The sequence below is a fragment of the Urocampus carinirostris genome, chromosome 18 (genome assembly GCF_059441175.1).
Source record: "Urocampus carinirostris isolate Australia breed hairy pipefish chromosome 18, RoL_Ucar_1.0, whole genome shotgun sequence".
Taxonomy (NCBI): Eukaryota; Metazoa; Chordata; class Actinopteri; order Syngnathiformes; family Syngnathidae; genus Urocampus; species Urocampus carinirostris.
Genome location: NC_142366.1, coordinates 8,261,931 through 8,277,425, shown reverse-complemented (window position 1 = coordinate 8,277,425; position 15,495 = coordinate 8,261,931).

Below are 15,495 nucleotides of genomic sequence, written 5' to 3'. Positions count from 1 at the left end.
CATCTCATTACACCCTTTTGTCATTTCTTATCAGACTCTAAATTTGCTAAACCTTGCTTGTGTGGTTTATGGACCTTTATAATTGCCGATGTAGACTCGGAAATGCATGCGCTAGGCGAGGCACCTTTAAAGTAAAGCATTCCTTTCAAAATAAAAGTACATTTTATATCTGCTCCAAATAAAGAAAACAACAGTCTGGCTTTAAGGAATAAAACCAAATAAACATATTAACATTTTTGCCCTAAAAAAGAAGGAAGGGAGAATGAAGGAAGGGAGGAATGAAGGTCTACAAAAAATTAAGAAAAGGAAGTATGCAGGGAGCAAGGACAGGAGGAATAAAGGATTATAAAGAAAGGAGAAAGGCAGGTAGCAAGTAAGGCAGGGAGGGACGGAGACGGGAGGAAGGAAGGCATTAAGGCAGGGGTCGGGAACCTATGGCTTGCGAGCCAGATGTGGCTCTTTTGATGATAATATATGGCTCGCAAATCTGAGGTTGGGGTTTAAAAAAAAATATCTTTTGTTTAAATCCATCCTTCGATTTTCTACTGCTCGTGTCTTGTGCAGAGTTCCGGTTGCATGGGCGATTGTCTATTATTTTAATTGGATGATAATACCCTACGTTGACCAATACTGGGCTGTTGCAGGGGGCACAGGTACACGCCCCCTTTTGCGTCCCTTGGCACTTGGCTGTTGGTCATTAGCTCAAAGCTAACCCTTCGACAGAGAAGATGGCAAAACGAAAAAAAAGATGATGAATATTGTACATTTCAGGACGACTGGACCGAAGAATTTGCCTTTGTAGAGAGGTATGCTTAATTTGCAATGACAAAATTGTATCGATGAAACGGTTGAATGTAAAGCGGCACTTCGACACACGCCATGCTGCCTTTGCATTGAAGATGTGGATGAACAAGTTCAAATCACTGAATAAAGAGTTGGAAAGAATTGCACGACAGAAAGCGGAGTTGGCAAGCAAGCACATGTGGACAGAAATGAACAAACTTCAACCCGAAGACGAGTTGGTCCTCAAAACTTGGAACGCGCTTCCAGTCACATACCACACACTGAGGCGTCTGAGTATTGGTGTATTGACAATGCTTGGATCGACGTACTGTATTCATTTGAGCAGTCATTTTCACACCTCAAATACATCAAGTCCAACCTACCATCACGGTTAACGGATGAATGCCTCAATGCCTGCATGAAGCTTAAACTCACCATGTCCCAACCAAACTACAAAACCATCAGCAAATACATGCAGCACCAGAAGTCGCATTAATGGTGAGTATTATAACAACATTATTTAAAATAATAAATTAAGACGCTTGTTACGCTCACATTAAATTGAATTCAGTCTTAAAATATATTATATGGCGCTCACTGAAACAATTTTCCCAAAAATGTTCTTTTATGGCTCTCTCAGTCAAAATGGTTCCCGACCCCTGCATTAAGGGAAGCAGGAACAAAGTAAAGGGGTGAAATGCAGGGAGGGAAGGAGTGAGAATGGCTTGACGGAAAAAAGGTAAGGAAAGGGTAGGAAGAAAGTAAGTGAGGAAATAAGGAAAGTAGGAAGGAATGGGGAGGAAGTAATTAAGCAAGGAAGGGGCGTTAAGGAGGTAAGGAATGAAACAACTATCGAATCATTCCTTCAAAGTTGATGATGTTTTTATTTGTGTTTTACTCATTTTTATTGTGCTTCCTGTTTTTCAGGGATTCAGGAAGTTTTTTTACTTTGAAATTGTCGAGTGTATGAATTTTTTTTTTTGTCATTGCATTTAATAGTTTATATGTTGTTGCACTAAACAGTAACATTTAATTTGTTTTGAATTTATATTTTTTTGTTGTATTTTGTTTTTCTCAGGGATTTTTGTTTTAAAGTTGCTTGGTATAAACAAAATACATGAGTTTAAAGTTTACTGTGGAGTCAAACAAATAAAGGTTATTATGATGTAAATTTTGGGGGAATATTATAATGTGATTTTTTTGCTCAATTGAAGCATCAAGAGATGTTTGGGAGCCGAGAGATTCGACTCTTTTTGGTGAGCCAAGCCAAAAGAGTCCGTTCTCAAAAAAGAGCCAACATGAAAGAAATGATGCAATTCTTTTAAAAAATATTTTATTTCCATGAGAGTGCTCAGAAAATTCATATTTCCTACCTGGACGCGAAGGTGTAAAAAGCCAAAGAAGCATAACGGTGTGTTTTGTTCGCCACCCGTGACCTTCATTAATTCAAGGTCATCCCACAAAGAGCAGATGGGGCCCAAACGACATTCTAATTGGCTGCTTATTTATTGACGACGTAGCGAGCGGCACAATTACGCTAATGGATTGCTAACACACTGGCTTTCTTGCAGTACAAACAACAAACTCAAAGAGGACTTCTTTATTTTACTTTTTTTTTTGTCCGAGACGCTCTGGCTAACATTTGGATTCAACCATTTAATTCTTACGGATACAATGTACTTATCCCTTTAATAAATATCTATGTACCATCCATAATCTCTATGTATTTTTATATAAATTGTAAAAAACATTTATGCTAAACAGAGAAGCAAGATAATTCTGATTATTGGATACTTGGATGTGGTAGACATTTAAAAAGTTCCTCCTGTCCTACTGCAAAGACACTCAAACATTGTTTACGGTTCGCCTTCTTGAATACTGTATTTTTCGTATAATAAAGCGGTACATCAGGCACTTTATGAAGAGGTAGAGAGGAGACGGAACCAAATGGTGTTTCTGTTGACAATCAAAAAATGTTCTAATGAGGGAAATAGATGCCCTGAATCTGTCAGAACCCAAACAGACGGAGAACCCAGACGCGTAACGTTTTCACACAAGCTATATTTTACGGGAATGGGGCAGTCATGCGCGTGAACACAAACGCCAGTGATGCGGGGATCACTGGGCGGAAGAAGTGACGGAGAAGTCAGAGGCAGACGAGATCGAAACCGGACGGGACAGATGAGATCCATACAGGATACACGAGTAGATACCGGAGAGTAATAAGTTAATATGACATCATTGGTATTGGCTCGATAGAATAAAAAAACGTCCTACTCGAGAATATTCAATACGCTGACTCAACTTGTCAAAACGATATTACAAACGTATGGTCCTCAATAGAATATATTCTGATTGACAATAGAAATAGTTGCATCATTTGGTTGTGTTGCCTCTGTATGTCATGATGCAGCTCCTGCTGGTTACCTGATTGGTTTCCCGTCTTATAATCTTAGTCCTTTCACTCGCCTGTTGTCAGTCCGTCAGCAAACCTCTGTTTTCAGAAGCCAAGCATTTTTTACTCTGACTCCTGTCGGTCCCGTTTTGTAACCCGTTTTCCACTCGTCCATTCCTGATTTCTACGTTCGCCTCCTGTTACGACCCGTTTTTTGACTCCGACCACTTTTTGATCTCTAGTCCAGGCTAACGGCCTGTTTTTTCCGTCTAACTACGCTACGATCTCCCACTCCCGAGGATCCATTTACGCATTTGGAACACGCTCCGATCCCGTGGGCGGCTTGCCTCCCGCGTCCAGGCGCTGACTTTTCTCTATATTTCAATAAACTTGTGAGTAACGTTACGCATCTGGGTCCTCCTTCTGCTCTGGTCTTGACACTGTACCTCTTCATATATGTGCAAGGCCCTGGAAAGCTCGACCAGGATAGTATTAAAATAACTTTTTAGAGCCTTTTTAGAATAAGTTTAATCATGTCTAGTGTTCCCTCTGGACTAATTCACATTTGGTCATAAATACAGTACATGCGAGCAAAAACAACGCAGGTGACCATTGTGCGTTTTAAGTGCATTTTTAAAATTTAATGTTAGCACGAGATTAAGTAAGGCATACATTGTATTATTATTTTTTTATCACTAAGACTAGAGAGACAAGTACGGGTATACTTTATTTATCGCCTGCAGAGTTAGACTATGTAGTTAGGTGAACTTTCTTACCTAGGTGACTATGTCAATGTTGGCGCGCAAGTTTCTGTTTTTTTGAGAGAAGAGATGGCTCTTTCGGCACCCAAAGGGCTCATATGTATAAAATAAAAATAGACAAAAATGAAACAAGAAACCAAAGAGAAAAAAAAGAACAACTAAAATTTTGAGGAAAAAGCAGGTAAAAATAGGAAAAAAGAGAAACGCTAGGATAAAAAGGAAGTAACAAAGCACTTCCCAAAGCACTTTACAATGTGCTCCACATTTCCCAATAACGGCCTTGCAGCCATTTAAGGCGCTAACCTGCTTATTGGGGGTAATAGGGGTTCAGTGTCTTACCCAAGGACACTTCGACATGTAACACAGCCGGGATTCGAACTGGGATCCCTTGATCCCAAGACGAGCGCTCTACCTCCTGAGCTACTGCCGCCCAAAAGAGCAAAGAAGTTTTGAGGGTCTCTTTGATTGTTCCATTCATATAATTTGCAAATTATTTGAATGGAACAGTCAAGCTTTTTGGCAACATTGTACTTCCTCTAAAACGTGTGATTAAATACAATTCTGTATTGTGCAACCAACTAAATATATCCACAGAATGTTAGTACTATGTAACATAATGTCTATCTACCCTGGTCGTATCCCTCGAGAGGGGTGACCGACAGCAAGACAAACACATACAAAAAACAAAGAAAAGAAAAAGGGGGAAATAGTAGCAAAAAACATACACAAAAATGTTTTTGGACCATGGCCAACGCAAATGCCCAAACACCCAAACAAGTTGGGCACCACGGCACCCAAGTTCGTCATGCTTTCGTCCCTCCAGATGAAATGGGACACAAGAAAGCGGCCATATCACTCGGGCCAGGGTGACACCACACACTCTTCTGTTCAACAGCAGAGCCAGAAGGCTTTCACTGGTTTACCCCTGCCACATCATACAGGTGCCGTGCCCATCCCACTATCCTTCCACAACACCTCATCACTCATTCCTACCAAAAACAAGAGCTCTAGATTCCACAACATTGTTATATGTTTTTGGAATGTGGGAGGGAACCGGGGTTCCGGAGTTAACACACGTGAGAAGGGGAAGAACATGCAACCTCTGCACATGCTGGATTTGAACTCATGACCTCAGAATTGTGCTGCGCACGCGCTAACCACGGCGCTTCCGTGCCGCCATGTCTGAAACCCAGGAGAATGGAAATCGATTTTACCTCAGGTTTTGCCGCGTCACTGGCGTTTGTGTTCACGCGCATGACTCCCCCATTCCCGTAAAATAAAGCTTGTGTGAAAACGTTACGCGTCTGGGTCCTCCGTCTGTTCGGGTTCTGACGGATTCAGGGCATCGAATTCCCTCATTAGAACATATTTTGATTGTCAAAAGAAGCAGCATTTGGTTCTGTCTCCTCTCTACCTCTTCATAAAGTGCGTGATGTACCACTTTATGATACGAGAAATACAGTATTTAAGAAGGTGAACCTTAAACAATGTTTGAGTGTCTTGGCAGTAGGACAGGAGGAACTTTTTAAATGTCTACCACATCCAAGTTTCACAACCTTTGATGGTGGATCCATGCCGGGTTTCAGTTCCCTGAAACCGAAGTTTTTGCTGTTGACAGCATGGTTCTTGCCACCTTTTCCTAATGAGGCGCTAGCTGGAGAACCCCCCCTCCACCTGATGGTGTTTATTTCTTCATCGAGGGTAAACCCAAATTCTTAAACATGTCAAATGTGACAAATAGTTGATGGGTTTTGCATAAAATCTGTATATATTTCATCTGTATATTCCAATTATTTTCCAGGATAATACATTTTTGAGACAGACTGTCTTGTCTATGACGTTCTGACGTCATCAGAAGAACAGTTTCCATATTGTTTTTCCGTGTTTGGCGTTTTAAGTAAAATTTTTAGTTTTTGTGGAGAATGCCTAGTTGTTGTGTCCCAGGTGAATGTTGTTATGGTACAACAAAGGACGAGCAGTCGAAATTGAGCTAACTGGCAAAAATAACACACGGAGAGCTGATAAGGGCTAACCGGGGCCGAATAAGAAAATGTGACCACAGCTTCAGAAGAAAAACGCAAGGCTATCCAATCAAAACACGCAGTGAGCAGCAAAGCTAACGGGAAACCAGCAACAAAAAGCTGCAACGGCTACAGCTATAAACGCTAAGGAATGAATACATAGTGGGGATAAACCAAGGACACAGCATAACTAGCGCTATCTAGAGGCTAACCGGTCAAAAAACATGCGGATAGCAGCCAGGGTAATCAAGAACAATCAACAAAAAGCAGTAACGGCTACAGCAATAAATGCTAAGTAAACAAGTAGGGAGTTAGCTGGACAAAAATATACCAACTGTGAACCACGTGGCGAGCTGCCACACATGTTGTGTTAATGGGTTGGCCATTTTTTGTTCATTCAATGGCATCACAGCTCTGGAGGAAACAAGCCAGAGTCCACTTTGAGACTAAGTTTCTTGAGTCCTCCGGTGCATGGGATATTTTGCTACATATTTTCATCAATGTGGTGAGGATCACTACATGTTCTGTGCCAAATTACAAAAAAAAACAACAACTTTACCTCTTTCAGTGGTAGATGTTTCTCTCAAATGGGAACAGTTGGGAAGTGCCAACCAATGTTGGCCCTTTAGACATACTGGCCTCCAAAAATTATATGTACTTTAGTTCTGTAGCTTCAAAAGACATGGCAGAAGAAAGTTTTTTTTTTAATCAGAAAGTTTTTAGTTTTAACCATTGTTTAGTAAACAACAGTTGAACATTGCTTAGTTTCTTGAAAATACTCGTTTCCAAGAAAACCTCTGAGAAAAACAGCTTTGAGTGTCACGGTCGCCATGACGACCAGTATGCCACGCCCCCGAACTCAAGCTGAAGCAGATCAGCTGATTGCTGTTCTGCTATTTAAGGCTGGATTTTGGGTTTGGCGGGTGCTGGTTCATTACTCATTATTCACAATCCCGTTCTGTTATGCCTTGTCCTGTTTTAGTCTGTTATGCCATGTCCCGTTAAGTTCGTGCCGGAGGAACTCTGTATTGTTCTGTTTTGCCCCGGAGTATTGGGCGACTTTTATTTTATTAAATAAAACTTACGGATCGTCAACGCATTTGAGTTCTCCCTTCATGCCTCCTGCCTCTGTTCTGGTCCGGTCCCCTTCCACACCACCACGCCTCGTGACATTTGAGTAAAAGCAGAACTTTGTATTCAGTGATTTTTTTTCCCCACATTTGTAATACTTCCAATATTTATTTAACGCTTACCATAATGCAAAATTTCATTTCTCTGAAAGAACACTGAATTTATTCATAAACAACGCAAGAACTTTTTAGCACCCAATGTTTCCGGTGACTTAATCCCTCAGTTTCGGTCACCATGGCTGTTCTGTTCTTGCAGATGTGCACGAAACTTCATCTATCAAAGGGACTTGTTCACCTGACTGTGTCTCTTCTTTCACGACACTGCTTCACTATGCATACTGGCCATATTTGCCAACACTCTCAATCACTGAATACAAGAAGCAATACGAGTAAGTGGATGCCTCCTCGATGTGTGGACAAATATCTAATCAAAGCCACTGCTATTGAATGGTGATTAATTATAATGAAATTAGTCACAGAGACTTGATACTTACTTATGGACTACGCCAAACCCTTTAAAATGTGTTTAAGAGTCTTTGAAGTAGGACAGGAATTTTTCAAGTGTCCACCGGATTCAAGTTTCACCCACTTTGAGGTGGATCCGCGCCGGGATTCGGTTCCCTGAAACAGAAGTTCTCGCGGTTGCCAGCATGGTTCTCACCACCTTGTCCTAATGAGGCACCGGCTTCAGGCGCCTCCCTTCCACTTGATGCTGTTTATTTCTTCATTAAGCCTTGTCTTGCTCGGTTAGAGCAACAGGACCGCCGGCGCATTCTCGTATTCTCTCTCGGGCGTTGAAGGGTAATGGGGCTGCTCCATAATGGGGCCCACCCATCGCTTGACGGATCTAAAAGGGTGATTAAGCAGCACCTCGGGGAGAAACGCAACGGGAGGCCATCGGCTTTGTTCTTCTTGCCGTCGTCACACTTTCTCCTTTCTGACTTTTTCGCCTTTTCTTCTTTGAAAAAAAAAGATAAAAAACTCCACCATTGGGAAAGTTTGGCTCCACGGTGCACAAATGCACAGTGCTAATACGCCATCAATTTTCTGTTAATGAACTCCTTGGTGCTAGGTATGTTTTGTTTTCAGGGTACAAAAGGAAGCATTCAAATAAAAATATTGGAAATGGTTAAATACCAAAAATATAACCTGCTCGCCTTGACCTTCATAAATGTTAATGGATGGATTTGTATAAAACAAAAATATGACTCTATAGATTAATTTTATTTTGTAGGAGTACAGTGTTTCTCATCCTTGATCGTGTCTCATAACATCGTTGCTCTGTTTGTGTGTATTCGCATGTGTTTTGCGTGTAAGAACACTTTTCAGCAGGGGCAATTTTAAGTTCAGAGCTTTGGGAGTCCTGCGCACCCAGAGTGTCTGGATGTTTATTTTTTTTCTCCATTTTACCTAATTTAGGATCATTCGAAAATGTTCAGGGTGTCACTTCCCATTTCATTACACTTTGTGGTTAGCAGCATCACTATTACTACGCTCTGCTTAGTTTTTATCCATTTATTTCTAATAAAGTACTCACGCACATACACATACAAAAAGAGTCTCGTGAAACTTATTAGAGTGTAAGTTCTTTATCTCTTTACCTTTTCACTAGGAGCAACAGTCATTAAAATATGAAATCAGTCATTTAAATAGGTAATAAATGGCAAGAAAAAAAACAATAATATACCTCAATGTTCTTAAAAACAAGATGTTTTTTACCAAGAAGATAAGGAATCAGTATCATGAAAATCTTTATTGATTCATAACTTTTTTTATAGCAAATGGTTTACAAATGATCCATTCAAATGTGATGACAATATGGTCAATTGATAAGGAGAAAATTATCCGAATGCATCTTAAATTGTGTCCAAGAGGGGTTGTTTTTATTTCAGTCACTGTTTTTCTTCTCCGTGAGTGTGTCACCTATTCAATATGGTTTCCTTCCTTTCGACCCCTCTCTCCTACCGATGACAACTGTCACGACCAGAACAGAAGTAGGACCCAGATGCGTAACGTTACTCACAAGTTTATAGAAATATAGAGGAAAGGCAGCGACAGCGATCCGGTGCTCTCTGGATGCGGGAAGCAAACCGCTCACGGGAACGGAGCATGTTCAGAACGCAGAAGTGAATCTTCCGGAGCGGGTGATCGTAGCGTAGTTAGGCGGAAAAACAGGTCTTTGGCGGGACGGGAGAGCAGAATGTGGTCGGGGTCAAAAAACGGGTCGTAGCAGGAGACAAACGGGGAAATCAGGAACGGACGAGTGCAAAACAGGTGACAAAACGAGACCGATGGGAGTCAGAGTCAAAAATGCTTGCCTTGTGAAAACAGAGGTTCGCTGACGGACTGACAACAGGCGAGTGAAAGGACTGTGCTTAAATGGGACGGGGAAGCAATCAGGTAACCAGCAGCAGCTGGCGCCAAACGAGCGGGCACAGGTGAGTGTAATGCGTATTCATGACGGACAACCATCTACATATAAGTTAAGAGTAGGTCTTGAGTATTTTTTTTACCAGTTACTGTGGGTAAGAGACTCTCACCAAAATATGGTACTTTTTTATAGAAAAAAATGCAAAAAAAAAAAATGGAAGGATGATCACACACTAACACACAACAATTAATCTAGCCTGATCGTTCTTGCATTTGATTCATCCATCCATCCATCCATCTGCACCGCTTATCCTCAGTAGGGTCACGGGGGGGTCTGGAGCCCATCCCAGCTATCTTCGGGCAGTGGGCAGGGGACACCCTGAACTAGTTTCCAGCCAGTCGCAGGTTACACAGAGACAGACAACCCACTCGCTCATTCACACCTAGGGACAATTTGGACAGGCTAATTAACCTGACATGCATGATTTTGGAATGCGAGAGGAAACTGGAGTGCCCGGAGGAAACCCACGTAAGCACGGGGAAAACATGCAAACTCCACACAGGAGGTTCGATCTCATGACCTTAGAACTGTACCGCACACGCGATAACCACTTCGCCGCCGTCCTGCCCACATTTGATCCAATGCTGCTAAAATGAGGGTTGATATCGGTTGATGATAACAAAGGAATTGGGTGCTAAAAAAAAGTTCAAAATACCCACTGTATGACATACTTTCACTGTAATACACCTGAGCCTCCACATACTCCACCGCTATGCCGCAAGTGACAGTAGCTGAGCAGCGGTGCTACGAATCAAATGGACTAAACCATGTCAAAGCAGTGTACTTCCGAAGCTGCCTTGTACACGTTTTTGGTTGGTTATACATTTACAAAAAAAGTTTATCCAGCATTTTTCTCAAGGAGAAGGTATTTTTTAAACTGCTATAATTTTGGGGGGTGCTTGGGTTGAATTTTGGGGCGCTTGATCACCCCCTTATACGGTCTGGTTACGCCCATGCTTTTCCGTATAAATCATCATAGAACTTTGTCGAGTCCCGCATATTTTCGACCGAGCTGACTCAAGTAGTCAAGAAACCAAAAGAGGTGCAAGGCGGATGTAACAGTACAAATATTTATAGAACTTTGGCGATTCTTACATATTTTTGACTCCTAGCAGACTCAATTAGTCAGGAAACCAGAAAAGGTGCAAGGCAGATGATCCCGATTATTAGCAGGCTCAGTAGTATCACCAATTTCCGCGAGTCTTGGCAATCAATATTTTTCTCTCCGACAATTAACAAAATCCATTAACGTGATGGGGAAAAACGCAGAGTCCTATTTACAGGCGATAAATGAAAAACCTTCTAAATATAACTCCCACGTCTTAATCTGCTCAACATTCACAACCTTCCAAAGGGATAGTATCTTCAGTTAGCGTAGCATCTCGAGCAAGAAATGTATTATGAATTGTTTGGAGATGAAGGATCCCAAGGACCAGATGGTGAGCCGGGTAAAATGCGCCTTGCCTGGTTTTTTTTTTTTGTGTAAGATGATAAACAAGCCCACCTAATAATCCTTGCTCCCACAGCGCCGGGATTACCAGAAAAGTGTTGTTTTCCCTAGGCAGGCCTGCTAACATGCTGTATGCTAACATACTGTATGCTAACATACTGTATGCTAAAGGCCACATCTGTCGCGCCACTTGAGAGACAATCACTGATTCTTTCCTTCTTTTCTTAATGTGTTAATGCCGCTAAGCCGCCGGCACAACATTGAGCCTTTGTCTGTCCGGGGTGAGGAATATTAGCCGCCGCTAGTGCCACTTTTGTTCTAAAGGAGGCAGCGAAAGAAATCATTAAAAGTGAAAGAAACATTTTTTGTTTTTCAAAGAGAATATTTATAAAATAAAATAAGAAAAAAAAGAAAATAGGTGAGAAAATAAAAAGAAGATAAATACTGTGCAAAACAAATCCTAAAAAATACAAACAATACATAAAAAGTAAATACAAAGCATATACATGAAATAAAAAAGAACAAATAGAATTGCAATTAAATATACAAAGCACAGCATTTCACTAGAAAAAGGAAAAGGGGAAGGAGAAAGGAAAATGGGAGCACGGGAAAAAAAGGAGAAAAAGAAGAAAGGAAAATAGGGGGAAAAGATTGAAGAAAAGAAGAAAAAGGGAAAATATGGAAGAATAATGTTTATATTAAAAAAGAAAAATAAGAAAAAAGCGAAAAACAGCATACAAAGATAAACAAGACAAGAAAGAAAAGCCAGGAAAAAAAAAAGAATACAACAAAGAAAGAAAAAGGGGGAAAAGAAGACAAAATGGTGAAAATAAAGAAAAAAAAATAAGAACAATAGACAAGAGAGAAGATAAAGGAAGAGAAAAAGGAGACAAAGGAAACAAACGAAAAAAAATAAGGGGAAAAAGAAAAGTGAAAAAAAGCAAAAGAAAGAAGAAAATAGAAAAGAAAAAGAGGAAAAAGAAAACTAAAACAAAAAATGAGTAAAAAAAGAAATGACAGATTTTTCTCCACACATGAATATTTAAAGAAATGCATGTTAGTTGTTGCATTTTCCTTATACTTCGGATCAATTTGTTATTTTAATGATTTAAATATTGTTTTACCACTAGGAGGCGCTACATAACACACAATATCCCTTGAACATGAAGGAAAATGGGATGTTATTCGAGGGCGAGAAATTGGCCATTGCCTTTTTCAAAATGGCCCCTTTTTGAATGCTGAGATTCAAACGATAATTGGGGCGGGGACACCGGGGACAAAACCAAAAAGGAACGCCAACCTTTCCCTCATCAAAGTCGACGTTTTTTTCCCTCCCTGTAAAAAAAACAAACGAATCAAAAACAAGCAGGCTGTTTTCCCCATCAAACATTTTCACATTTTTTAATACATGTTTTGATTTCCCGGAGAGTCATAGCGGGCAACCTGCCATGTTAGAGCATGAATTTGGAAATTGCAAAGAAAAAAATGACCTTAATCCCGACGTTGGCTCTGCGGGGAGCGGCTTTAGCGCCGCCATCTGTTGCGCTTTTTTCATTAACAAAATCTATTTTAGCATTTAGCCGCGACTGTTCAGACAATGCCGCTAGCGCCCGTCGCAACTGCTAGCACCGCTAACGCTAAATCCTGGATTGGAAAAAGAAGCGGCGTGCCAAATCGCCAACGAGCGACGCGGGAGCTTTCAGATTAGCGATGTAATTGCAGGTATAATTCCGACGCGCTCGTCCCGGGATTACCTATCCGACACGCTGCGGGAAGGACGGATGGATGTCTTCATCCTTCACCTTGTTGATACAGTTGGGGAAACTGTAGGGACATTTTCACTTCAAGGGACAGTGTGTAATATTTGATGCCTTCTAGTTGTCAATGTTCCCTCGACGATGCGCAAGTCCGCCATTGAGCACTGTCCAGGCCTTCTCTGCGCACAAAAAAAATCTATCTGAGGCATGAAAATTAGGGTTCGAAATTGCTAAATCATTTGCAAATTTAGCTGGGTTAAAAATTCAAGTTTAGCCACATTAGTGCATGCATGTAAAAACAACTCTGGTTCCCTTGGCGGTGTGTTTAAAGGCACTACTTTGTAGTCAATGTCGAAGTTGCCCGGGGTTGAGTCAACTCAGTAAAGTTTGTGCACGCCCGCCTCTTTTGGCTCTGCTCACTCAAAAAAGCCGGCTGTTTCGGCTCTTCAGATTGTTTTTTTTTTTTAAATTCATTCGTATGTATTATAATTGGCCTGGAGAGGGATGGGCGCCACCAGGCTGTACTTGCCCAAGACACAATAAGGAAAATAGTGCCCTTAACAACCCTAGGGGTTAAGGAATCCAACCAATAAACCGAACAACCAACCAACCGACAAACCAGCCAACCAACCAACCAACCATGTATTAAAATGTAACAAAAAGACTTGTGGGTGTCGGGTTTGTGGTGGAGGTGTTTGGCTTATGCATAAAATAATACTCATTCCAAAGTAAAGTGGGGTAAAAAGAAGAAAGAAAAGCAAACGGCAGAAGAGAGAAAGGAAAAAAAAGCTGGAAAAATAAGAGAGAGAGAGAAATAAAAGAAAAAAGAAAATGGAAAACAAAGAAGTAAAAAGCTAGGGAAAAAAGTCAACAAAATGAAAATAAAAAACAGAAAAAATGGATTAAAAAAACGAACAAAAAAGCAAGGAAAAAGAAAAAAGTTCAGAAAAAGAGAAAAACGAGATACTTTTTGGGGGTTCTCTCTGGTTGGTCTTGTGTTGCATTCAAATAGTTTTCAAATATATTGGGTCAATTGTACTTCCACTAAAAAGTGTCATTAAAACACTTCTATATCGTGGCGTTTACTAAATAAATCCCCAAAATGTTTAGCGAAAACTACGTTTTAAAAAATGGAAATCCCAAGTAAAAGTTGTGGTAAAAACTAGTGGAGTTTGTGACCTGTATAACCATTCCAAAAGTGCATAAGTCAATTCATCAAAATGTGAAAAAGAATTTCGCAATGTGGGAAATTTAGCAAAATGTAGTTTTATTTAGGTTTTGGACATGTTTGATATTGAGGCACACTTTAAAATGTCTTGCAAGGTTTTTAGGTACGCTTCATAGTCCAGGAATTACAATAACCCTTTTCAGGACTAAAACGCACACCCACCATAAAAACTCTTCGTAAGCTATCTTTCCCTTTGTAGGCGCACCAAGCTAAAGTATGAGGGAGGGTTGCATAAAAAAAATAAAAAAAAATAAAATAAAAACCCTCACGACCAGAACGGAATTAGGACCCAGAAGCGTAACGTTAACCACAAGTTTATTGAGATAAAGAGGAAAGGCAGCGCCCGCGATCCGGTGCTCGCTGGACGCGGGAAGCATGACGTTCACGGAATTGTAACGTGTTTCGAATGGGGAAGTGGATCTTCCGGAGCGGGAGATCGTGGTGTCAAGGACTGAAAAAACAGGTCGATAGCCGGGACAGGAGAAGAAAACATGGTCGGAATCAAAAACAGGTCGAAGGCCTGGACGGGAGAGCAAAACGTGGTCGGGCTAAAAAAACAGGTCGTAGCCGGAGACAAACGGGAAAATCAGCAACGGTCGGGTGGAAAACTGGTACAAAAAGCGGGATCGACGGGAGTAAGAGTCAAAGTGCTTGCCTTCTAGAAACAGAGGTTTGCTGGTGGACTGACAACAGGCGAGTAAAAGGACTGAGCTTAAGTAGGACGGGGACCCAATCCGGAAGCCCGCAGCAGCTGGTGCCAAGCGGGCGGGCAAAGGTGAAACTCATGAGTAATCATGACAAGAACATTAAAAACAACTTTATTCATAGAAAAAAAATTGGTTATTAATTATACATTTTCTATTTTTTTTTCTGTATTTCTGTAATGGTAAGACGCACTTTTAAATTTCAGTCAAATTTTTGGTTTGTAGGTGCACCTTATTTGCTTTTCAGGTGCAACAATGTGTGCTGCGGACAGATGTGAACGGTCAAAACAGTCAAGAATCGCAGATACCGACGCAGCTCAAACTGGCTACCCTGGGCTCACGGGTGGCTTGCTAGGGCCAGCGAAGGAAGCCGAGGTGGTATCAAGTTATATGATACGGAGGGGGTAAACCAGTGTATGCTGTCGGACCTCCCTCCTAATGAAGGTTTCATACCACTTCAACTCACTCCTTGTTGTGCTGTGGGCTTTATGTTTAATGTCCGGTTGGGAAGAGAAAAATGGGATGAAAGTTTTTTAAATGTGAGTGTGTCCTTGACTCTAACCACCTTCCACTAGACTTCCGTATATAGATAGATAGTTGCGCATTGTAGTCTAGAAAATACAATAATTAGTTTTGTACCAGTGTTCCGTTCAGTAACCGACAGTAACAAACAATTTATTTTGACGCTTTAGCAAACGTTAGCAATTCCGGCGGCATGAATTCGCTCTCAGGGCACCCGGTTAACGAAAGGCGCCGATTTTCTTCCTGCCGAGTCAACAAAAACAAACGTTTAAAGCTGCGACTTAAAAGCTTCCGCCGACACCACATTTATGCC